General features: G+C 37.1%; 1 protein-coding gene across 3 annotated transcripts in view; it reads right to left on the minus strand.

The window, feature by feature from the left end:
* STOX2 (storkhead box 2) overlaps positions 1-27,368 on the minus strand; it is a 160,185-nt gene that overhangs the window by 36,624 nt on the left and 96,193 nt on the right. The window lies entirely within an intron of this gene.

Here is a 27,368-nt window from a genome sequence, read left to right on the forward strand (position 1 = left end):
AATCATAACTTTCTGAGACTGGCTCCTTTCACCGAGCACAGTGCTACTGAAATTCCTTATGTTCTTGCATGGACTACAGGCGAGAATGCTGACTCATATGGTAAGGGTGGAGTTACCTTTAGAAGAGACCACTAAACTGTTTTCCGGATTGGCAATAAAATTTTGCAATCTAACCAGCAATGTAGTTTTAGGACCTTTTTCTGTTTATTTCTTGGGTTTCTCTACACAGGCAATCATGTTGTCTGCAAAGAGAAACAGTTTTATTATAATTTGTATTTCAGTTCTTTTTTTAAGGAATTTTATTTTAGAAACTCCGGTATGATGTTGAATGGGAATGGTAAAAGTAGACATCCTTGCCTGGTTCCCAATTTTAAGAGGGTATTTAGTCTTTAAGTACAATCTTAGCTGCAGAGTTTTTTAGATGTTCTTTATCCTAGGTTAAGGAAGCTGCCTTCTATGTCTCGATTAAGAGCTTTTATCGTAAATGTATGTTGAATTTTATCAATTGCTTTTTCTGAATCGATTGATATTATTGTGTGATTTTCCTTTTATAGTTTGTTAATATGGTAAATTACATTGATTTTCAAATGCTGCATTAGCTTTGAGTTTCAGGGCTTACCTCTACTTGGTCATGGTTTATTATTCTTTTTACATATTGCTGAATTCAATTTGCTAGAATTTTATGGAGGATTTGTGCGTCTATGTTTATGAGGAAAATTGTTCTGTAGTTTTATTGTTCTATCTGTCCAGTTTTGGCATAAAGATAATGCTGGTTTCATAAAATGGGTTGAGAAGTGTTGGATCCTATTCTATTTTCTAGAAAAGATCCTATTAAATTGGTGTTATTTTTTCCATATATGTATGGTAGAATTTTTCAGTGAAACTATTTAGAACTGGAGTTTTTGATTTGGGTTTCTTGGGGTAAAATTTTAACTATAAATTAAATGTATTTAAAGGATATAGGACTATTCAGGTAATTTATTTCTTCTTGACTGAGTTTTGATAGGCTGCTCTAAGATTTGGTCCATTTCACCTAAATTGTTGAATTTATGTGCAGAGAGCTGTTTGTGATGTTCACTTATTATAATGTCTGTAGAGTCTGTAACGATATATGGTTTCACTCCTAATATTGATCATTTGTATCTTATTTCCTTGTCAATTTAGCTAGAGATTTATCTATTTTATTGTTATTTTTGAAGAACCAGTTTTTGACTTCATTGGTTTTCTACATTACTTTTGTTTTCAAATTCATTGATATCTGCTCTTTATTATTTTTCCTTCTGCTTGTTTTGGGCTTATTTTGCTCTTTTTTCTAGTTGTTTTAGGTGAAAGCTTACACCGTTCATTTTGGATCTTTTTTTCTTTTCTAACATGAGCATGTAATCTATATATTTCCCACTAAGCCCTGCTTTGTCTGATTCATATGAATTGTGATATGTTGTATTTTCACTTTAGTTCACCTCAAAATACTTTCCCTGAGACTTCCTCTTCGATCCATGGATTACTTAGAAGCACATTATTTAATTTTCTAGTATTTCGAGATTTATAGGTTATCTTTTGTTGTTGATTTCTAGTTAAATTCTTTTATGGTAAAATAACATATTTTGGATTATTTAAAGTCTTTAACTGTGTTTAGGTTTGTCTTATGTCTTAGGATATCAACTATCTTTGTGAATGTTCTCTGAGGATTTGAAAGAAATGTATATCTTCTATTTTAAGGTGGAATATTTTATAAAAGGTCGATTAACTCTAGTTGGTTAATAGTATTGTTGTTTTTCTATATACATGTGGTTTTCTAGCTACTTGTGGCATCAGTTACTGAGAGAGCCATGTTGAAGTCCCCAACTAACCTCACCCATTACTCCTTTCAGTTCTATTTTGCCTCATATACTTTGAAGCTTTGTTATTAGGTGCATACACTTTTAATATGCTCTTTAAAAATTTTTTTTTGGTAAGAACACTTAACATGAGGTCTATCCTCTTAACAGATTTTTTAAGTGTACAAATACAGTATTGTTATCTACAGCCACAATGTTGTGTATCAGATCTCTAGAACTCATTCGTCTTTGTTTAACTGAAATTTTATACACGTTGATTAGCAACTCCCATTTCCCCCTCTCCCAGCCCCTCGCAATCACCATTCTCTTCTTTGCCTCTCTAAGTTTGACCGCTTAGCTACCTCATATAAGTGTTAATCCTGCAGTATTCCTCCTTCTGTGTCTGGCTTATTTCACTTACAAACGTTCGTCCATATTGTTGCATATTGCAGGATTTCTTTCTTTTTTTTTTTTTAAGGCTGAATATATTCCATCGTATGTACATACGACATTTTCTTTATCCATTCATGTGTCCACAGACACTGAGGCTGTTTCCACATCTTGCTCATTGCGAACAGTGCTGTAAAGAACACGGAAGTGCGGAGAGCTCTTTGAGGTCCTGCTTTCAATTCTTTTGGATAAATACCCAGAAGTGGGCTTTCTGGATCATACGGTAGTTCCATTTTAATTTTTTGAGTCCCAATTTCTCCTCATCCTCACCAACGCTTCTTATCTATTTTGTTTTTTTGACCATAGCTATAGGGATTCCTTATATATTTTGGAAATTAACCCATTTTCAGACATACGGTTTACATATATTTTCTCCCATTCCACAGGCTGCCTTTTTACTCTGTTGATTGTTTCCTCTCCCGTGCAGAAGTTTTTTAGTCGATGTCGTTTTACTTGTCTAATTTTGCTTTTTGTAGCCTGTGATTTTGGTGTCATATCCAATGAAAATCACTGAAATCATTGCCAAGACCAATGTCATGAAGCATTTCCCCTATGTGTTCTTCTAAGGGTTTTATAGTTTTGGGTGGTGGGTGTCTTATGCTTAGTCTTCAATTCCATTTTTAGTTGATTTTTGTGTATGGTATACGAGCCATGTTACTTTTAATGTCATCGTGGTGAACTTACCTGTTTATTTTTATGTATTGTTCCTGTTCACCCTTGGTAACTTTCCTTGCTCTGAAGTCTACTTTTTCTGACATTGATATAGCCACTCAAGCTTTCTTTTGATTAATGTTAACTTGGTACATCTTTTTGCCTTTTGTTTTTAACTTACTCATATCATTATATTTAAAATGTATTACTTATAGACAACATATCCTTTTGTCATTTTTTAAAAGTCCATTCTGACAAGCTGCTATTTATTTTGGATGTTAAGATGATATATATTTAAATGTAGTCATTTATATGTTGGGATTTAGACCTACCATTTTATTATTTGTTTTATATCTCTGTTTTCCTTTCCTACTTTCGCTTGGATTGTTTGAATAGTTTTAGTATTCTATTTTTATTTATTGATTTTTTAGTATATTCCTTTGAACAGTATTTTTAGATGTTGCTCTAAGCATTTCAGTATACATACTTAAATTTCCACAGTCTACTTAGAGCTAATATTTAACTACTTCAAGTGATAAACCTCACCACCATTTTTTTTTGTTTTACATTTGTTTTCCATCATTATTTATATTTTAAAGAACTTGAAAAGAATGGTTAATTATATTTACCCACATATTTACCATTCTTGCTTTTCTTTCATTCCGATCTTCCAGGTTTTTCTCTGGTTATCATGTCCTACCCATAAGCATTTTTTTTCAGAAAGCAGGCCTTCTGGCACTGAATTTTTTTGTTTTCTTTTATCTGAAAATGTTATTATTTCACCTTCTTATCTAAAAGATATGTTTACTGGATACTTTAAAAATATTGTTCCAATTCATACTAGCTTTTGTTGTCTCTAATGAAAAATCTGTAGTAATTCAAGTTGTTGTTCTATTATGTATCTTTTACCAAATTTAGTAGGTTTCAGTCATTAATTCTTCAAACATTTTTTCAAATCACACCAGAGCTTTGATGACACAAATGTTAGACATTTTTGGTATTGTCCCATACACCCTGAGTCTCTGTTTTGTTTTGTTTTTCTCTGATCTTTTATTCTCTGTTGTTGAGACCGGATAATTTTTATTGATCTAACTTCAAGTCCACTGACTCTCCTATTCCTTCTATTCCGTTATCGAGCACATCCATAAATTGTTAATTTTGTTTATCATATATTTCAGTTCTAAAATCCCCATGTGGTTCTCCCTTACATCTTCCATTCCTTTCCACTCTAACTTATCATTCTTTTCAAGGGTGTTTAATCACACTTCTTGAACCATAAGTTATAAATCTTTCTCTAATAATTCCAACATGTAACACCTCAGCATTGACAACTGTTGATTGTTCTTTTTCATAAAAATCGAGATTATCTTGATTCTTCATCTGCTGAATAATTTTGAGTCATGTTAATTACTATGTTATGAGATTGAGTCTTTAAATCCTAAGGGTAATGTTGATTTTTGTTTTCTTTTAACAGTTTTAAAGGAGATTAACGATTAGTTCAGGCTACAATTTCCAAACCACCTTCCACGAGGTGTGATTTGAATATCAGTGTGTTCAAAATGCTATCTGGATCTGTCCCATGTGGTACCATTCAGTGATCAATCTGAGACCTTTGTGGTGGTCTAGTTTGTATTTTGGGTCTCGAAGAGGTTGGAATGCTGCTTAGGGTGAGATCCACACATGCACAGTTCAACAGTGAGCCCAGGGGTTCATATGATAATTGATATCATAGTTCTCTTGAGTCCCCCCGCTCCATGATCTCAACACTTTATAGTTACCTGGGTCCCCCTTTCTTGGTCTTTCTACTAGAAGGCTGAAGCTTTAGTTTCTTTGCTCAGCCACATACTTCTAACAACTGTGTCTCAATCTGGTGATAAGTGGTGGGAGGACAGAGAGAAAGAAAAAAAAGTAATGAGAATTCACTTGATACTCTTGGGAGCATGGTTCCTTTCATCAGAGAGAAGGATTCCCCTACTTTCACAGTTTTAGATGACTGCCCAAACCCAACTGCCACTGTGCCTCTGAGGGACTGAGTCTGGGTTGGATGGGAGAGAATGGAAAAAGAAGGAAGAGAGCACGCGGTGACTTCCTCCACTCACTGTGAATGTAGGAGTCCCCTTTCCTGCTCCTCAGGCCGGGAAGTGGAGAATTCTCTGGAAGATCTTCCTGTCCGCACCGCTGTGTCCTACTGGGTTTAAGACTACCTCTGCATCTATGCCAGGCGATACCAGAGAGAGGAAAAACAGGAAACTCACAACCAGTTTGGTGGTGCTGTGAATTCTGGTCTCTTTCTCCACTCTGCCTGCTACCGTCTACCTGTCAGGGTCCTCAGAGAGCTGCTCCATGCCTTCTATCGGGGTTCAGTGAGAGAGAAAGGGTGGAGTGTGCTCATTCTGCCTTCTTCAGAAGTGGAATCTTCTTTTAATTGCAATTACTACTTTTTACCGTTTAAATAGTCATAATAATCAATAAATGATCACTATTGATAATACACATAAATATGTTAACGTTGGTCTTTGTCTTCCTTTTATAAAGATTTGCTTTTATTTTAGGGCATATTTAATTAAGGTTGGTAAAAAGTTTTTTATTTCTGTTTCAAAAAGATACCATTTCAGTTCACTATTTCCTACACATGAAACATCTCCCCCTGTTCCACCTCTGTGATAGTGGTAGACACACATGGTTAACGAAAATTCATTCCCTTTGTTGTGGTCCTGGACTCTCTGGAATAATATCTTCTTTAGAGTTACTAATGAGAAACTAAAGCGATCAACATGAGTGTTACGCTCTCATTCCTCAAGTCTACCTTCTGGCACAAGGACTAACAAGCTTTGTCATCGGTGTTGGATGGACCAAGAGAAACGGGCACCCACAGTACCACAAACCAGATTATTAGCATCAAGCATAATTATTGTGTTCATTGCTTCCTTTTTTGACCCTCTCTCTTTTATCTACATTACACCTAGAGGAGTAATGGGTGCTTCGAAGACCCCCACCTTAGGCTTGGCCAAGGCCTTTACGAGTGAGAGGAGGAACAAGTGTGGCCTGATGCTTTTACTCAAGTATGTTCGGTCCTCCTAGTTCAAACTGTTGGCATTTGTGGTCCCCAGAGGTACGTCAGTCACTCAAATTTGTTCGGTATATGAAAATAACTAGCTTGTGTACTCTATCATCTCAAAAAATTCTACCAAAAGCAAAACTCTCAAACATCACATCTCAACAATTATGCTCCCGTCCATAAATAACTTGACCCAAAAAAACTCTAATGCTCTTCTCATTGAGAGGTATTATCTAATGGTTACATCAGAAAGAGCTCTATAGAGACAATGTTTATATCACATAGAGCATTCAGTATGGAGTAGTTAGGGAGGTTTAGTCATAGGACAGCAAATACCTGTTGAGCAGAAATCTTCAGTGGATAGCATGACGGGTGGGCAAAGTATATTTATATAATGCTACGCTATTACAGAGCGAAAACTAGGTCACACCTGCGGCAGAAGCAGGTTTGTTATGGAAAGTTAACTACTCAGCCCAAATGGGACTTTTAATTCTGGCTACTGGAAGTACCACCCTCCCTTCTGCATGACTGCCCCATGACACCTGAGGGGTACACTGAGGCAAGGGTCTAGTGGGAGAGTGATGAGACCTGGGTCAGGGAATGGGGCCCCAGGGGCCTCCCCCCAGAGAGTGACGAGCTGTGCTCAGTCTGCTCTGCACAGCGGGGCGCCCTGAGGAGCTCCCCCACCTACCTGAAAACACATAGCTTTCACTGTCCTCCTTATGGTTGGGGAACCATTTAAACTGAATTAAGGTGTGGCCATCTCCAACAGGTAATTAGAAGGCAAAGGCCAAAGAAGCTGTCTGAAATATACTCAACACCACGGTTTACTAAAACGGCGAGAAATTATAAAGTGAGTAAAATCTGATTTCTACCCCAAACTCAGTACAGAAAATTCAGCTGAAACTACATACATACACACACACACACACACACACACACACACACACACACACGCACACACACACGCACGCTGTTAGAACAAGATAGCTGACAAGGTGGTTAAAAGTATTTTCTCATGTCTGAGCAAAGAACATCGTACAGCCTATACTGAGAAGGGGATGGGCGGCTGATCGGCTCCTTCAGGCTTCGGTTTGTTTAGATCTATAGTCCTAGATCAAAAGTTTCTGCAACACAAGATACATAAAATTAACACCTGAAACCTGCGAACCCCACAAATCACAAAATCAGAGTTCATATACCAGGAATACGTACAAATCAAACTAATTTTAAAAAGTAAATGTTTCTGAATATTAAGCTAATATAAAATAATTCTAAATTTACAAAATTTACCAACAAAAGTTATCTATAAGTTTATAATAAAAGAATCATGGTGCTTTTTTTTCTTCCACATTTTAACTTTTATCCTTTTCCTTGCTGACAGATCACTGCCATACCAAGGTTTCAAACTTTACCATCTTTTTTTTGTTTTGCTAATGTCTCTTTTTGAGTAACACATACGTAAAGGAGACTGTACTCTTAATGATCTGTTCGGATTAGTAAATTTTTCTGTTAACTTAAAAAAATCGACCATGCTCATATTTTGAAATAACAGAATCGATTTTCATAGGAATAGCAAACTGCCTTTTTCAAAGTTCCACGCCCCATTTTAAGACCAAACAACTGATGAAGAAAGACATTATATCCATAGAGATACTATAAACTATTACTTTATGCTTGAATCTAACACTCTTGCCTATGTAGCTCAAAGTCATATATACTTAATCCTGTTAGTATTTAAAATTTCACCATCTTGCGTTATACTAGTCACCTTTAATCCCTTCCACTCCCAGTCCCTCCCCAACCCAACCTAGTCTCAAGAAAGAAAGAAAAAACTCCCTGGCAACAAAGATCCTTTTGATAAATCGGCTTGGGGGCACGAAGTGGTCCAGAAAAAGTATTAGTCTTTTCAGCACTGGGTTTGTAGCAGTAGAGGTGGCAGGATTTCTGTCTCCCGGGCTGTCCCTGGGCTGGTCACCTGGGAGCTGGGAAGATGACAGCTGAACCAGTACTTTCCAAATCCGGTCACATATGTGCTTGTGCGGCCAATTATTTCAACAGGTCCACAATGAAAAGAAGGAAAAATCAGGGTAACATAGAAAATGTTTCATAAATATAGCTTTACTTGATTAAAAAACTGTCTTTTACTGTGCTCTTGTGTGTGTGTGTGCATGCGTGCGTGTGTGTGTGCAAGAAATGTCCTCGTTTTTACTGTTAACAGTGCTCTCTGTTATGGTGATGACAGATGCTATTTTTTAAAAGTCCTCACTTGCCAGAACTAAGAGAGCTGGTAATCTTATGTAGTCCATACAAATTTTATTGAAATGTTTTGGTGTGTGAAATCCCAGGGTCCGAGAAGCCTGATTTCGGACAGGCAGGAGGAAGGGCAGAGGTATTTACAGTCCTAACACACATCCCGTAACCATCCACACCATTTGTGATGTCCAGGGTTTTGAAAGCCACGTGTTACTGACCCTCATAGCTTCTTGATTAATGAAACACATCATTTCCAGCTATTTAATCAGTGTGTATCAATCAACTTATTTATCTGAATCACTTCATTGTTTTTCCTTAAGCTTTGTCTTCTTCATTTTAACTTCTGCTATTAAAAAATTGGACTGCCAAGTTTCCATTTCCAAGACTGACATTACTAAGTCACTGGCTTATAAATTTTAATGTTCTATACTTTTTCAGCACTTCATATTACATGATCCAAAGCTGACGATCTTTTTAATCCAAAACAGGGTCCTAACTACTTTCCTGCTTCATATCACCATTTTTACCATATCTTACAATTCAACTATGTCTGATTTCAGTAAACTAAAACAAAACAAACAAAACAATTAGAGCACAAGGCAATCAACAAATTGCCTAGGTTAGAGACACCTTGGGTCCCAAACATCCAGCTGTCAGGTACGGACTACCCCTTTGGATGGCCGGTATATGTTCCTGCCTCTTTCCCACCCATCCTTCATTTGTCTTTACTCTTCTGTTAATGCCACTAAAAGCATTTTCACTGTGCGCACACTCCCTTCATTATTTTTAACTATGTTCCTCTCACTTCTAATGCCTACCCAGTACCTCAGAAAATTTCTCCCTTCCCTCCTCCTATTCATAACAATATCTATACTTCCCAGAGTACCTATCTGTACCAAGCATTATCAAAGGAGCTTTACACATGCCATTTCACATAATTGTCACAAGAACTTTTGAAATAGATACTATTATCGCTATTTTATGGATGAAATCCAGGAGAGTTAGGTAACCTGCCCAAGGTCACAGTTAATAAACAGCTTTAATGACAGAGAATCATAATAACTATGGTATTCATATAGTTGTATCGAGGGGAAAATTTTGAAGCAAAATTTAACAAAGCAAAGAACAATTTTCTTGATTTAATTGCTCTCAAAAGAACTTAGAAGACTAAGTCACAGTATCCACATTAGTCCTAGATCATTCCCTCTAACTATAAATTTATTTATTATGCACTAAGGCTGAAGATGGGTAAAAACTATTTTTAATTCTGTTTCTATTTTTAGTGTTTAGCACCCTCTTCTATTTTCCGCAGTCATTGGTAGTACTTTTATTTTATGAGTGTGAATTGTGTAGTTTGGCCTGAGTACATAGCCACCATTGAGTACAGCTTCTGCAGAAAGTGGCTCTTTGTTACTGGGAGGGTGTAGGATGATAAAACAGAAAGGTCTCCCACTGACTCGGGAGACCTACCAGCCTGTCAATCAAATGCAAAAGAGGTGAATCTTTCCAGCTTTGGCTTTTCAGTTCCAAATAGTAAATTTATAAATTTCTTTGGGGAAGCTAGTCATGTGTAAATTATTAAAAGAAAATCTAGATTCTAAATTCATGTCTAGGGTCTGAGTTTCCTGTGCTTGCTTCTAGAAAGGAGCGCTCACACGGGCTCCAACCTCGACTCTTCTTTCTTCTCCACCTACATCGCCAGCAGTGACTTGCATCCACTAGCCCAGTTGTAACCTTCGCCTACATATAGCTAATGGAGGACAAACCACCCTCTCAGGTCCTAAAATCTCCCCTGACATCCGGACCCACCCCTCTTCCTTCTCTCCTGACAGACAACTCTATCTAGATGTCCCCAGTACCTCAAACTCAACATAACCAAAATCGAATTTGTTATCTTTCCCATAAATCCTGCTACCTCTTTTACCTCTGAGCTTGGATTACACACTGCCATCGATATAGACCTGTGACTGATGAATGTCAGATGCCTGCCTCCTCTTTGCTGACCATCTCCCTGCCCCATAATCTAAAGAGCCAATAAAGCCAGTCTACTCACTCTCCGGGTGTCCCTAAATCTGTTCCCTTTAGTCTGCTTTGCTGTTGGTCAGATCTCTGCCTCTCTGGTTTTCACCTGGACCACTAGAGAACCTCCTGCTGGTTTCTCCCACCCATCCTAAGCATGACTGCCAGAATATGCTTCCAGTTTGATGCTCCTCTACTGATGTAATATCCTTGGTTTCGCTCCTTGAAAACAGGGGTATAAGCAATATCAAATGCTCTAAATATGTTCATATCAATCACATCCCTACTTTCGAGCAGATAAACCAAGAATTTTACATAAATACAAATGATAAAAATTTCCTATTAAACTTACTAAAGTTGAAGAACAAGTCTTTTTTCTCCTATTCCAGCAGGACAGATATCCCATAAAAGCTAAAAGAATTTGGTCATTGTTGCAATTAAATGCAAACAGGAGATAAAGAGTTCCAACATTTATTGAGCACCTACTACCTGGCAGGTACTATGTGTCAGGTACTTTATATAGGTTACCTTAATACATGCCTGTGATGCAGGGATAAGCTGCACTTAAAGAGCTAAGACTAAATAATTTGTTCTACATCTCTCAGTAAGTAACTGGTACGACCGGGATTCAAACGTGGTTCTGTCCAGTATTCTGATCCCACACCGCCGCCACCATCCTACATCCCCTCTCTCACCACGAAGATGTGGAAGCTGCAGAAGAATGAGTGGCTAAAAGATTCATATATGTGGTATAATTATTTTAATTTTAATTTAAATCTAACCACAAGATTTCCTTTATGTGTAAATTTCATATTTCAAGAATATAAGGCTTTTTAGGTTACATGAAAGAGGAAATGGGTAAAGATGAGAAACTATTTGATGATAAGAAAATTCACTGGCAACATATCTAAGATTTCATAGACCCCTTCCATTTCCTGTGTCTGAGGTCAGAAGTAACTTTTTCACATAAAAACCCACCAATTTTTTTTTTTAACAACTAGATAAGTTACATGTATCGGTACCTATTTTACACTTAGCACTGGGCGAGGTACTAGGAGGATCAAAAGAAAACAAAGATATGATACCATCTTACAAGTGAACTATCAACTCGGGGTGCCGAGATGAAGATATGATACTGATCCAGGCAGCATTTGCTATTCCAGCATTAACTATTACACACAACCTCACCACCTATTCGATATAAGCAAGAACAGCTCCACCTACAAAAAGATTTGACATATTTAAACCACACAAATGTGTAAATTATACCATAATAAAGGAGAGTCCATGTCACAAAAATATGAAAAAGTCCTTTCTAAACATACATTTGAATATTAATTAGTAACCTATCTGAATAACTGAAGAGACTTACAGAGTTTATTCTCTAGAACAGATAGTCTCCTTTGCATATTCTCTAGTGCCATTAACTCAACTACAAAGCCCTTTCTTTATGAATGAAAGAGAAGTACATTTCATATTAGTCCTTATTTCAATTACTAAATTCTGAATTAGTAAGGTTTTCTTTTTTATCACATTAGAAATAATATGACATTTTTAAATGGATGAACTCAACATGTAACACTGAATTCCCTATTACAAAAAGTTGTGCCACTTACAAAAATTATTTTAATGGCACTTTATTAATGAAGCTAATCATTATACAAATACAACTCTTTGATGTCATAATAAAGTCCATGAGAACGGAGACCACATTTTTCTCAGTTGTAGCTCATATTTCCACGGGAAGGAAATTCCTTGGAGTAAAGACCCAGGTGTGCACATTGGTCCCCTCACTGCTACCCTTGAGGGGAGCGACCTTTGTGAATGCTGAGTATGCGAGAAGGATCAACTGAAGGAGGGTAAGTGACCAGAAGTTACACTGGAGGAACACAGAACAATTAGGGTTTTGTCTTATTCCAAAGCCTTAATACTTTTGATATTCTACCTTTCAGAGCCTGTAATTTTATTCTTTTTCTTTTATAGTTTTGCTTTTCCTGCAAAAACTTTTGCCTCTACTGCTCAAGAAACCCTATTTTACGTGTGGTGGGCTTGTGATTTGTTTGCAAAGAGTACATTTTTAAAGAAAGTATTTTTTTAAAGTTTCCCAAATCCCTCAAATTATCTAAAAGCATATTTTTTTTTGCTCTAGATTTCTCCAAAGGGCATATTTTTGAAAACTTTACAAACCATCAGTATTATCAATTGCATGTTATTTTTGAGCAAAGCCCTTTGCTAAGCTACTAGCTTCATTTGATAATGTTAGTGATGAAAGTGAAGAACTGCAATATTGTATCTGCCATTAATCTCTGAGCGCCAGGCTCCACCTCAGCCAGAAGTCATTTATTGTGGAAACTGTCACAGGATATAATGACTCTTGCTAGTTGGAACTTGTGATTCCTCCTCTTCAAGAGGGCTTCTGCACTAGTAAAAAGCTTGTGAAACAGTAAATTAAACAGAAAGTTTCTTTACTTTTCATTTTACTTAATCTTTAACATGTTAATGTGTCACATGTTAAATGCTCTGAAATGACTTAATAATGAAGATTTTACAAGATCATGATCTGATCCACAGGGACATATTAAATCACCTAAATAAAAGATCTGAAATTTTGCTACTTGATTAAAAGAAACAAGTTAGCATATAGTTACCCAAAATAAAGATGCCTTCCTACAAGGATTAATAAATACCATTTCTAAATTTTAAAGCAAGGATTTTTTAAAGCCTGCAAAAAAACAAATGTAACAAATCCTGACAGTAACAAATAGATTATATTACGGAGTATCCGATCTTATGAAAACTGAATCATTAATGAACCTGAAAACTGTTTAAATTAGCAAGGAATGCCTGAGATTTGAAACTAAACAATGTCTCCCCAGAGAAATGAAGGTAACAGAACATGCAATTTTTCATGGAGGAAAAGTGTCTGTCTTACCAACAGGTGGATTTTACTTTGCATTCTTCACAGGGTCACTGCCCTCTGCTTTGTTTTAGACAAAGGATGCCAGCTTACTCCCGGGGCCTCCCCATTCATGGAGTAACTGCAGGTTGTTGCCTCTGACATTTACGTCACTAGATAGAATCAACATGGTGGTGAAAAGTCACAACCCAAGATCCTATTTGTGCCACAAGTATTCTGAATCAATTATTTAAAACCTAGATACGTGATCATATTTATTTATCCTCAGTAAGGTCTTTCTCTACAAAGACTTATAAATGGAAATCATACAGATGAGTAAATTTAAAGCAGGCTTTAAATTCTTTAAACGAATAAAGGAACCTGGTCCTGCAGCAGGACCAGGTACCGACTCTTGCTGCATGGCCTCGTATTTTGTGAATTGTGATGGTTGGCCTGGTCAATCCTCCAGTTTCAACCACTTGCCTGTGGCCTGACCTCAAATAAAGCAAGGTTAGCTGGCAGAGTTCACTGGACTATGCAGCAGCAGCAGAAACCATTCGTTATTGTTCAAGGTGTTTTTATTCTTTGTTTATCCATTTAAAGGCTTATAAATTTTTATGAACTCTTTGTGAGGTAAATACAACAGGATGGCAATATGACAGCTCGACAAGCTCTGTCTAAAAGCTAGTTCACAAGCTTTCCATTTGTGACAGGATGAACCAGGTCATCCACTTGGCCTCTCCCCTAGTCATCCGTACAGCATCTGGAGATGCCCTAACCTTTCCAGGGCACTAGGTTACTGTTCATGAACGTGATGAAACATTCTCTAACCACCCGAAAAAAACCCTGGAGAGAATCCAAGTCACCGTATCACAGAGGACCAGAGTTAGGGCTTAGGGTTCAGCTCATGTGTCTCTGTCACATCAGCACCTTGATATATTTGTTTCACAAACCACCCACCCACATTTTTAGACCTTTGCATCGGTAAATACAGCTTCTCTTTAGAGCTTTAAGTTTCAACTGTCAAACCATTATTTGGCAGATAATTTTGGAGCAGTCAAATATTACATTCAATTAATGAAAAACTATCTAAGATCAATATTAGGATCTAAATCGGCCAACTTCAAGAAATCTAAAATGAACTAAACCTCCTGACCGAGCAAATCCGATACTCTTTACAACCCCCTTTATAGCTATTAAAAGATTTATCATAAATAAAAGACTTTAAAAAGTAATCAATGCCAAAACATTCTGTAGAAATGAACAAGTTTGCTTACCCAACATAAATGCACTTTAATATATCATTTATCCATCAATAGCTATTGTCACTGGTGCCAGCAATCAAAAGAAATGTTGACTCTAAGCAGAATGACTAATATGGTGGGTTATCTCTTTTTTTTTAGAATACGCTTGAGATTCTATATGCAACATACACACGTGTTAAGTTATCTCTAATATACACATGCACGTATAGAAGAATGAATAAAAGCAGCTGTAAAACTTCTTAATATGTTTTAGTCAGTAATTAACGCAAATAGGAATGAAAACACTCTAGACTGCAGTCTTTTGGAGGCAGGAGCTCATAATCCCCAAAGATTCAGAAGCATTACCTCATTGCAGCCTTGAGACAAGCTGAGCATTCACTCTAGGTCTTACCCAGCATCCTCTGGTTCACACAAAGACAACAGAGGCGTGACCAATCACATTGTGGCTAGCAGGCACTGTTTCAAAGCCCTCTCCCAGTATTACCCATTGACATGCTTGCTGGCAGCCTGCTGAACTTGTCGTCATGGCAACACATCCCAGCTGCTCACCGAGGCTTGTTATATTACTTTTCCTTTTCACCACTCACTTAGCTAATTAAAAATTTAGGACCATGTTTTGCATGTTGGATGCAAACTGAAACAATGCAGGGTCCTTTTTCGCTTTTCTTTCTTTTTTTTTCAATGGAGCTTTAAAAAATGCTGGGAAAAGCGATTTGAAGGACACTCCCATGAAGTCCCAATATAACCAATCAATAGAGAGACTGCATGTAGCTACAGCCAGATGGAATTTGTCGCTAAACCTAATCTGCAGCAAAGCAAAACCAAACCATGAACATCGCTAAAGATGTTCTTCCTGTTTTGAAATATATAAGCCAATCAGCATAGATGATTTATGCTGAAATATTCGCATTATTCCTGGTCAAAATGTTCCTTAAATATTTTTATTTAACATAATTCTGATTTAAAGCAGCTTTACCCATAATTCCACAACGCAAGCAGAGCAAATAAATAAATAACTAAATAAAGCACAGAGAAAAAGATCCTATAAAAACTGCCAATATAGCAAGTGCTAAAAGAGGTGCCAGAGAAAAGCATGCCTGTGAACCTGCCATATGTTTTAGATTTGACCACCAAAATGGACCACTGCTGGGCAGGACGGAAGCAGCAGCTCTGCAGTAGAAAACCCTCAGAAAGGAAATGCCAGCCTTTGTTTACCAAAGCACAGAGAAATCAATTAAATCTCTCAAACGGTTTCAGAGATGATGGCTGCCTCACATATACCATCCTTTAAAAAATGCCCGTTATAACCCCAGTTGTACCTGTAACTGGAGTTGAAACCAAAGGCATCTTTAGGATTTTAAGGTAAAAATTTCTCTCTTTTTTTCAGCTTTGCACTTAACCTATTTCACAGAGTAGAAAGAAATTAAAATTTTGAAATTATGTTCATTGTGAATAAGTAGAGAAAACAGACATCAAAGTGGTTTTAAAAATCCAAGTGTTACAGTTTATGGGAAAAATCTGTACTAATTTCAATTAAATAACAACAAGATATGATATCAAAAAAGGGTTTGGAGAAGCAGCCTGGCTTCTGCTTACCCCAGGCGGATCTACTAATTTTTCTGTCTGAAGTCATCCAGGACTGCCTGACTTGCAGAGGTCAGTCCTCAAGCACAGTGCAGGATATAATCACAACAGCAGGCCATATTCCCTCCAGAACTTCTCACATCTCTGACTTTTCAGGTCTACTACCAAATACCACTGAAAAGAAGTTCCACCCTGTGAGACGATTTGAAGTAGAAACGTCAAAGAAGCATAGAGAATTCTGATTTGCCTGTGAGGGAATTGGGATGAATGCTGGCCCGCAACAGTGAAGGAGAGATGACCAGCAAAGCTATTCGAGGTATGAAGGGTAAATGGTGTTTACTCTCTTCCTGTCTTCTCACCTCAAGTCACCAAATAGAAGGAACACCTATGGGGAGGCTCTCGGTTAAACATAATAGACTCTAAACAGTACCTCCTGACTCCCCCTGTAATGACAGTAAGAGGAAGAAAAAAGAAGAGAATGAGAGAAAAGATGAAACCAGATGAACCGCCAAAGAATTCTAGAAGCTGGAAAAACAGATGGATGAGAGGGAGCTGAATTAAGAGAGTGAAGAAAGTTTAAATATACATACAAGGGGAAAAGCAAAGCACGGATGGTGGTGTGGGTGTAGTAATTCTGAAACAATGTTGTGTGTACGGTGAGATCGAGAAAATTAGTAAATATGTTGTGGGAGAAGGAATATACAAATGTGTTTTGGAAAAGGAGGGAGAACCCTGTTGTACCAGTAACTCCTGATTTGCTAGCTTTGTCTCCTCAAAATCTCTAGAAGCTATGCGACCCCAGCAGCAATGAGCCCACACACAATTCATGATCTTGGGTTCTAAATGCTACTCCTCGAAAAGAAAAAAAAAAATCCCTTAAAGAAATTACTGATTCCAGATCTGATGCAGAAAAGGTGTAAGTGAACCAGGAACATCTTTTTTGTGCCGAAAAGCAAGAAAAGACTCAAAACCTGACGGGGACACCTGAAAGACTCAGGTTAACCAGAATGAAGGTGTTTCCAGGGCCAAACAAGGAATAGGGTGAGTGTCCAACAGCACGTATGCAAAACACCAAACACGCTGACTAGAAAAGAATTCAGGCATGCACTGTGACACAAAACAACGACGACAAAATACAAGGTGTGCGGAAGGATTGTGCTTTTTTCCCCCACAAATGAATGTCAACCCAAAACTTCAGAAGAATTACATAATTAGAATTTACATTTGTCACCACCATTGTAATAAAAAATGATTTAAGCAAGAATTATTGATGCATGATAAAACCATAGGGTAAAAGATTGTTGGGAAACAAACTATTCATTCAGGCTCAAAATACTAACAAGTAGATTATTTTTTTAACTGTCAAAGGAAAAAGACAATGGTACACCACCATAACGAAAAGACCAAACTTAGCATCTCCAAAGAGTCAAAAAGCCACAGGGTGTCTCCCAATGTTGTGTACTAACGAGAACACAACATAATCTATGGGTGCGCCAAAAATGTTTAAGCCAAATCTAATCATGAAGAAATAACCAGACAAACTTCAAACTGAGAAATATTCTGCAAAACCACCAGCCTGTAATACTTAAGAAAGTTAATATCACGAGACAAAAGGGAACTAGAAAACTGTTCCAATTTAAAGGAGACTGAAGACATACAACAAACATGTCATGCTCGAATGGAGCCGGGAATTTACAAATAAGAGTTTGAAAAAACATGGCATTATTGGGATAACAGGAAAAAAAATTAAATATAAACTGTACATTAGGTAATAGCATTATATCAATGTTCAACTAGCTGAATTTGGTAATTCTAATTTCATTATGTAAAAGAATATCGTTGTTCTTGAGAATTGTACCCCTGAAGGTGAAGTGTCATGATTTGCACCTACTCTCTCAAATGGTGCCGAAGATACATGGATGGATGAACGATGAACGGATGGAACGAATGTGGCAACATGTTAACAATTAGTAAGTCCATGTGAAGCATATACTGGTATTCATTTCATTTACTGTATAACTTTTACAGCTGCAAGAAATAAATTAAAAGCTGGAGAGGGGCGAGAAATCTAGATAGTCTCTAGAACCCAGGTATTGTTCAAGGTGAGATATGTAACAGACTGAAAGAGGACTATTGTTTGAAATAAGTTAGGCAGAGAAAGACAAGTACCATATGATCTCACTTATAAGTGGAATCTAAAGAACAAAATAACCAAAAAAGAAAACTCCCCCAAAACCAAAACAAAACAGAAACAGACTCATAGATAGAGAAAACAAACTGATGGTTGCCAGATTGGAGGGGGTTAGAGAGCTGGGTGAAAAGGTGAAGGGATTAAGAAGGACAAATTGGCAGTTACAGAATAGTCACAGGGATGTAAAGTGTAGCATAGGGAATATAGTCAATAATATTGTAATAACTATGCATAGCGCCAGGTGGGTACTAGATTAATCAGGGGGATCACCTCATAAATTACATAAATATCAAACCACTATGCTGTACACCTGAAACTAATATAAAATAATATTGAATGTCGACTGCAATAAAAAATAATAGAAACAAATTTGGGTAATTTTCTATAAGGAAAAAAAAATGATGATGTAAAGGACAAAAAAAAAAACTTTATGAGAAGAATTTAGGCACTCAGTCCCACTCCTCTATCTAATACAGCTACCTCTCAACCTAGGCAGACAACAGAAATTTTACTTTCCAGAAAGGTTAAATGAGTTAGCTTTTTAATTTGGGGAGCTGAAGTATAGCTGAAGGAGGTAATAAGGTACTAAATAAAACAGGATTATGTAAAAAGTGTCACAGCTCATTCAGCTTCTAGAATGCTGGCAGCCACTCTGGACACTGGCAGCCTCTTCCAGGGAAACAAACTGTTGGAGAAGGCCCACTGTGGCCCTTCCAGATCGCTCCGCGGAAAGGCCCAACGGGGGACAAGTGCCATCCCCCACAGAACCTCCCCATAGCATGTTAGCACCTCTAGAGATTGAAACAAAACACAAACTAGAAAAGGAACTCTAAAGAAACTGAGACAAGGCACAGAGCAGAAGAACCAAGCCTCTAAAATTAGTATTCCCAGGAAGCTCGTGGAGACGTGGCCCAGCACAAAATGAGGTAACAAGGACTATAAAGACATACATAGAGACTAGAAAACAGTGGTTCCAACATTGGCGCGATGAGGAGAAAACACTCAGATAACAGCTGTTAGCTGGCCTAGAAGAAATTGGTCCAGATGAGACAGGGAAGGCAGGGTGCTTCCAAAGGAACTTCCCCAAGAAAATAGGGGAATGGGTCGATTATTTGAAATATTAGAGCTCTTTGAAAAAATAAATAGTGGTGGGCATATGGCACATCTGATGGAGCATTTGGAGAAAAAAGTTAAAGATACATAACAATCTATAAAATTTTAAAAAATAAGACAATCATTAACTCCAGGCAAAACAAATGGTATGTAAGAAAGTTAATGTACTCATAATAAAATATATGGTCCTCTAAAAACCAGAAGTTATATAGTCATCAGAATATCAACACTGATTATTGATTTATCTTTAAATTCTTATATAACTGCATTGAGAGGATAAGGGCAGGGGAAGTGACTACATAAGGAAAGCTAAATTTACATTTACCCTACTGGGAGAGCAACAGATAAAATCCAAAATTGATAAATCAAGATACAGCATTCAAGTACACTATTTAGAAAATGAATAAATACCGAAGAAACAACTGAAAGTGACTGCCCCTGGGAAGTGGGATTCAGAAATGACGGGGGATGGAGGTGACAGCTGACTGACACTTTTCCTTACGTCAGATAGAAGAGTGTGTGTGTGTGTGTGTGTGTGTGTGTGTGTACAGGTGTGTATTTACTATAAGAGTTGCAATAATCGACTTTTTAAACCATATACATAATTACCTTTGTAAAAGTAAAAATTGAAAATTATATTATAACAACAAAACTAATGAAAAGTGCAAGCTGGGGAGGGGCAGAAATCATTCATTAGTCATACCTTTAGAATAAGTATCTCCTGTGGGCCCAGTGCTTACTAGCTTGTGACTTTGGGCGAGTTTTTAACCTTCTAGCGTCTTAGCTTTCTCGTCTGTAAAATAGGTATAATAATACATACACATCTCACTAACAGCATGTGACACAGAAAAAGTACTCAATCAAGCAAACCATTACTCATTCCTGGGCTTGCTACTCAGGAACCACATGATCAAGACAGTCCTGCCTTCCAGGGCTCCTGGCAATAAATAGGCAATTACAGTGTAAGGCCTCAAAGGGGTAAAGGCGCATGGGGTCAGGAGATAACGTTCAAGTGCCCCACTTCCCCTGAGCACCCCTGCAGGAAAGATCAGCATTCCCAAAGTAAACTTCAGAAAACACTCGTCCCAGAAAACACTTATTAAAAAAAAAGGTTTGTGGTCATATCAGTCTGGGAAACTACAAGTTATACCCCCTTTGGGAGAGTTACAGCTCACATTAGCATATTTATGGCTCTAAGCTTCCTAAAATAAGGAAAATGGTTTAACTTTGTTTAATCCAGTCTTTCCCAAATGAATTTGACCATAGAGGACCAAAACTGTCACAGAACTAGCCCTCCATTCACGCAGGCTCTGGGAACTATTGCCATAGATCGTGAAACTGTCAAGATGAAGAAACTCATTTTCTGCTCCTCCTAGTTCAGTCCTTTACGTTCCCTTTTTGTATACCCCAATTATTTAGACACTTTTGAAAGTTTACAAATTTTTAAAGCAGCCAAAATATTATTGAATAGAAACTCCACTAACTAAATTACTTTTTTGAAAGGGACTCTGTATTGATGAGATCCGTATATACTTTTGAAAATGATCATATAATTGATTTCAAATAATTCAGAACCAAGAAAAAGCTCCAATAAAAAATTTTAGAACAAAGGCAAAATCAGCAATCGATTCTTTACTCTTGTATATAGAAGAAGGATACTATGAATCATGATTAATTTGTGAAATGGGATGTTACAGCTTTTAAAGTATATATAATGAACCTGCATCTTAAGACCCCTGTAGAAACACCTTAAAAAAAAAAAAGGAGCACGTGGGTCCTGCAGTTTTCCTGTTTTGAAACAGGCATGACTTGGATTATTTTACATTCACTTGCTTCTCTTGCCTTTTGAGAAATCTCATAAATACATTCTTTCAGTACTGAAATTTTCTGAGCAAAAGGCTGGAAATCCAGTGTTGTTTACCTCACAGAACACAAAACTTATTTAATGTGTAAAAAGAAAAAAGGGTTATAGGAGAAGCCTTGGACAGCGAAAATGGTCAATGCCCTGCTTTTTAAAAATTGGATAAAAGACTACCTTCCTCTAAATTACTGACGAAAACTCTGTGACGAGACAGCAGTGATTTCTGTTTCAACGGTCTTGCTCCTCTTCCCTCACCCGTCACTCCAGGTCCCTTCTCCACACTGAAGGAAAAGTGACTTCCTGAACTGCCTCAGTATGGTCATGTCACTCTTGAGAAAAGCCTTTCAACTCCTCCCCTTTGCTCTTCTTAAAACTAAAAACTCTTTAAGGAGGATTGTTAAGTGCTTTATGCTATGCCACCAGCTAACATCTGTTCATAGCCATCCTCTCCTCCCATCCCGTGCTCCTGCAGGACTTTGAGCTCTTGACATCAGTCTTCTCTGGACCTTCCACAGGCTGCTGGTTTACTTGTCTGGGGTTCCCCAGGCACTGGAAGCTCCTCGGGTTACTAGGTCTTACTCACTATCATGACCCCAACCATCTTGTTGCCTGCCCTTCCATCTCCTCAGGGATCTTTTACAAACTCGGACTTAGGAGGCCCCTTGCCTGCTGAGGACGACTGGTGATTTCTCGTGGCACTCAGTCCTCTCTCCATCCTGCCTCCACGGGGCCCTCGTGAGTACCAGCCACACTGGCCCTCCCAAGACTTTCTGTGCCCTGCCTAGGACAGGCTTCCTTCTTCTGTTTCATAACAGCCTGTTTAGTTTCTTTCATGTTCGATTCCGTCTCTCCTTCTCCCACTAAACTGTGGGTCCACGAAGAGCCTTTGCTCATCAGCAGATATCTTGAAATAAATGCCCAGCATGTAGACCACTGCCTGGGCTGTAAGGGGTCACCATAAAGGTGTGCTGAGTATATGAGTGAATTCATTTTTAAGCGTTTTAATCTACCTGGAGAAACAAAAACTAAAAGAATTTCAGCTTTAGCTATCCTTTCTATGAAATAGCAATGCGATTTAATAGGTGTAATGCAGTTAGCACATTAATCAAATATCATAAAAATGCTGTACAATGGTGAAATGAGCATGCCTACAATGAAAATTTTATGATTTTTAATTCAGGTTATAAACTATCATTGGGAGACCTTAAACCCCTCAGAGGTACACTATGTGAGAAAAGTGGGGACAGGCAACATGGCCAGAGGTGAAACATACATGATAAATAAAATGAAAGCTCAAAGTGTAAAGTATAATTTGGCTAAGTTTCTAAGACCCTCAGCCTGAAACAACAAGAACTCAATAAAGAAATACGACTCAAAATATAAAAATCTGATATTAAAATTAAGAAGGTATAGCAAATCATAAATCCAAAATACTAGGACTATAATGGCAGTTTCTTAAAATTAAAGAGAAAGGAGAACAGAAGTAAAATGATAGCTTTGAATTCCCATCCTTAAAAAATTAATATTGTGATTCTTTTAAAACTTGCCTATTTGAGCATTTGTCTAGTAATCTGGCTCCTGAGTTCCTATGACTTGAGATCATTTCTGAGCTCTCCTTCTCTCCTCATCATTACGTTTCTTCTTCTTCCCTGGTGCCTGATCTTTAGGTCTGGCTGGTGGCTGTGAACACTGCTTCACCCCAACTATGACACTAGTAACTTCGATTTCCTCATTAGGACACTCAAAAAATTATCTAAACTCTAATGCCACTACTGCATTGAGCTTTAGTTGCCAGAAACTATGTTATGTTTCTCCTGATCTCTGAAAATTAGCACCTTACTTCCTCGATGGATAAACTGAGAATATGGACAAGAAAAGATCTAAGATTCACTGAGCACCACCAAAGTACCAGGGACAGAAGTTCAGATGTTCTCTCATTTAATCCTAACAGCAACGCAGCAAGTAACGTCTCATTATCTCAGTTTTAAGAATCAAGCATTAATATGTCGATAGCTTGTCCAGAGGCCACACAGTCCCTAGAGAAACAATCCTAGAGCACCTGGCCCCCTGCCTAATGATTATCCCCCAAACTATGTGTTAAACTGACTAATGTGGAGCTAAATTGGAAAATACACAACCTGCCAATTTCGAAACGGTGCATATCAGTTTAAGGACAAATGATAAACGTGTAACCTAAAAACAGTGTATTTATTGGCTTCTACTTTTGAAAGGCAACAAGGCCCCACATATTTGTTATAATCACTCTCTACTTACTCCTAAATGTAAGCTCGTTATGACAGAGCCTTGTTATAACAACTTAGGGCAGCACAGAATCGAGTAAAAAGCCAACTAACTATAATACAATGCACCAGCTGCTATAATATTAATATGTACAAAACGGTATTGGGACACACAAGGAGGAACATTCGGCTCTGCTTGGGAGAACAGAGAAGGTGCCAACCAAGGAGTCAAGTGGAAAGGCATTTTGAGCAAAGGAAAGAATAGTACAAAAAATAGAGCAAAGCAACTATTACTTTATTTAATCTTCCCAAAAACCAACAAAGTGGTACTATTATTGTTGTTTTTACAGACTGGGAAAGAGGAGCACAAAGAAATAATTAAATAATGTATGCAGCTAGTGGAAGAGTAGAGTTCTCTGTCTAAGCAAAGAACTAAGGCAAAAAGGTATATTATGGGATGTATATTGTATGAGAAGCAAAAGACAGGCCCACCTCACTAACTGCACCATTAACATACCAGTAAATGATGAGACTAGCAGTTAGGTATTACTTATTACGTTCTTGCCGTGTGCTTGGCACTTTTCACATAATCTTAATCCTCACAACGATAATCTCTGAAATAGCTATTCTTACAATAGTTGTTTTATAATGAGAAAATTAAGGCTAAGAAAAGGTATGAAATTTTCCTGAGGTCCCACAGCAAATAAACTCCAGACTCAGGATTTGAAATCAAGTCAGTCTGTCTAGAAAGCCCTTCATTTTAACCACTACACTCCCCTGCTATTTTATTAAACAATGGCAGGTCATTTGAAACAATTAAAAACTGTTTGTTACCTTGAATTCAGCCAATACCTCATATTTGTTTTAGAACAAGACTAGTCATACTTGGGAAACATTACTGCATTCTTACCAAAATCACTCACCCTGAGTGCCCATTTACATAGAAAATATTTTAAACTGTTCCATTTAAAAAACTGTAATCCTAATGGAGCTATGTAGCTACCTTCAAAAAATATCACTCAGATTCAGAACATTAAGCATTTCATGACTGAAGTTTTTTAAAGAGCTTAAAGAAATACATACTAAAAAGAGGATAAGATGACTGAAGTTCTTAAGCAAGGAAAGAGGAAATGATGTGTCCTAGCAAAACAAACCAAAGATAAAAGAGAATACACTACTGAAGGAAGACAAGAGATCATTTCTAAAAGTCTTAGAATCTGCATTACGGTGTCCTTTAGTCGCCACTAAGATGTTGTGCTTTGACTTCAGGGATGTAAAACAACTTTGCTGTACATGTTACACATGGTTTTCCTCAGCCTTTTGCAACATTCATAATCCCCCGAGAAAACTGAACCTTCTTTGCTTTCACAAAACTCCTTCAGAGAAATGCAACGGGTTCCATTTTAAATGCAGACCTATTGGCACACACAGCACCTTATGCCCCTAACCTGAGCATAACTAACTTTTGTTCAAAATGCAGGTGTAACTTGAAAAGATCTATAAAATCTAAAGGACAAAATTACATAGTGTTCTAAATTAAAACAACAACAACAACATTCTAATCAATAAATAATCAGCAAGTCATGTTGCTCTTACTTTCTCATCAGTGAATGGCTAGCTGTACTATCACAGCTCTCTCTTCAGCTAAAACAAGCTCTGTCTTCTGTCTTCCCATCTCCTTTACCCAAATTCTGCAAAAAGGATGCTCCTGTGTTTCCTCTTTTTGGAAATATAAAAATTTTAAATATTTAAAACATTTTTTTAAATTTAAAAATATGAAAGAAATTTTAAAAATAACAAACACCTACATAGCCACTACCTCAAACTGACAATTGTTAAAATTTTGTCATGATCTTCCTACAGAAGAAATGAAATCTTTCAGATAAAGGTGATGCATTCACTGTCTCCATACCCAGAGGAAATCACTCTCATGAACTTGATGTCAATCCTTCCAATACATTTAAAACAGTTCTGCAAATGTGAATCTATGCGCAAATGATATTTGGTATTTTTAGGTATAATATAAAAGATTTTACTAAATTGTATCATATTTTGTACTGTTCTGTAACTGTGTCTATCTTTTCTATTGATGCGCCCAGTATTTAGTACAAGGTCAAGACATGGTAGACATTAGATACATATTTGTTGAATAAAGAAAAGCTAGGTTTAAAATAGGGCAGTTTCATAATTTGCTGACTAAACAAATTCTTCCAAACATTCTTTACTAGTAGATGACTTGGTACTCAAACGCGAATGGAGAATTTAAACTTAAATCACTTTTGCCCATTTTAAATGTATTCTCAAGGTGCCCCACATGGATAATAATCAGGAAAATGGCAGATCAAAATCACAATGAAATATCACCTCACACCTATTAGAATGTAAAGAGGAGAGATAACAAAAGCTGATGAGGATGTAGAGCGAAGGGAAACCTCATGCACTGTGGGTGGGAATGTGGTACCGTCGCTATGGAAAACATTATGGAGGCTCCTTAAAAAATTAAAGTAGAACTACCCTATGATCCCACAATTCTACTTCTGGGTATTTATCTAAAGAAAATGAAAGCACTAATTAGAAAAGATATATGGACCCCATTTGTTACTGCAGCATTCTTTACAATAGCCAAGAGATGGAAATAACCTAAGTGTCCATCAGTAGACGAAAGGATTTTTTTAAAAAAAGTTTTATTCCCTATATACATATGGAATATTATTCAGCCATAAAAAAAGAATAAAATCGTGACCTCAAGGGCATTATGCTAAGGGAAACAAGTCAGACAGAGAAAGACAAATACAGCATGATCTCACTTATATGGGAAATCTGAAAAAAACAAAACCAAAAACTAAACCAATCTCATAGATACAAAGAACAGATTGGCAGTTGCCAGAGTCAGGGGGTGGGAGGCGCACAAAATGGGTGAAGGAGGTTGAAAGGTATAAACTTCCAGTTATAACATAAATAAGTCCTGGGGATGTAATGCACAGTATGGTGACTATAGTTAACGATACTGTACTGCATATTCGAAAACTGTTAATCTTAAAAGTTCTCATCACGAGAAAGAAATTTTTTTATATGATGTAACTATGTGAAGTGATGAATGTTAACTAGACTTTTTGTGGTGATCATTTTGCAATGTAAGTACATATTAAATCACTGTTTACACCTAAAACTAAAAATACTGTTAATGTCAATTATACCTTAATATAAATAAGTTTTTAAAATTAAAAAAATAAACATATGTTCAATAAATACCTGATGAGGAATGAGATAACCTTAATGTAGCATTTGAGTATTCATTAACGTTTGGCGGACTCTCATATCAGTAACATGTGAACTACTCCAGTTAAGCACTGGTGCTCAAAGAAAGGGCTATTTCCCAGGATGTGGAGGAGTAGGGACAGTCCTATTGTCATTATACACATCCTGGCTACCACACTTTGCAACTGGGATGAACTAACACAGAGCTGCTACTTCATTCTGGTTTAGTATTGTCAACTATTTTTTGATGTAGTCCCAAATTCCTAGGGAGGTTTAGTTCTTTCCTCTCTCTGTGTATGTGCTCTGTTAGAGCATCTATGACACCGCAGCGTAATTGTTTAGGCTTACATGTCTGCCTTCTGTATACCAAACCATGAGTTTCTCAAAGGTAGCACTGATTTTTAGACATCTTTGAATCCACAGCACTTAGTTCAATGCTCAGTAGTAGCTATAGAAGTGGAACTCCTGGGTAGACTTTTAAAATATTATAAAACTCAAGAATAATTCCACACTTCCATTTTTCCTCATATGGTTTAAATTCTTGATCACATTATTTCTCTACAATTTTATTTTAAAATAATTTTAGCATGAAGAATTCTAAATATTCCAAAGTTGACAGAATAGTATACTGAACATCCAAGTACTCATCCCTAAGCCCTCATAATTAACTCATTTCATCCCTCTTTACAGAAATCGAAACTGGAAATCA

The sequence above is a fragment of the Rousettus aegyptiacus genome, unplaced genomic scaffold (genome assembly GCF_014176215.1).
Source record: "Rousettus aegyptiacus isolate mRouAeg1 unplaced genomic scaffold, mRouAeg1.p scaffold_m13_p_11, whole genome shotgun sequence".
NCBI classification, from domain to species: domain Eukaryota; kingdom Metazoa; phylum Chordata; class Mammalia; order Chiroptera; family Pteropodidae; genus Rousettus; species Rousettus aegyptiacus.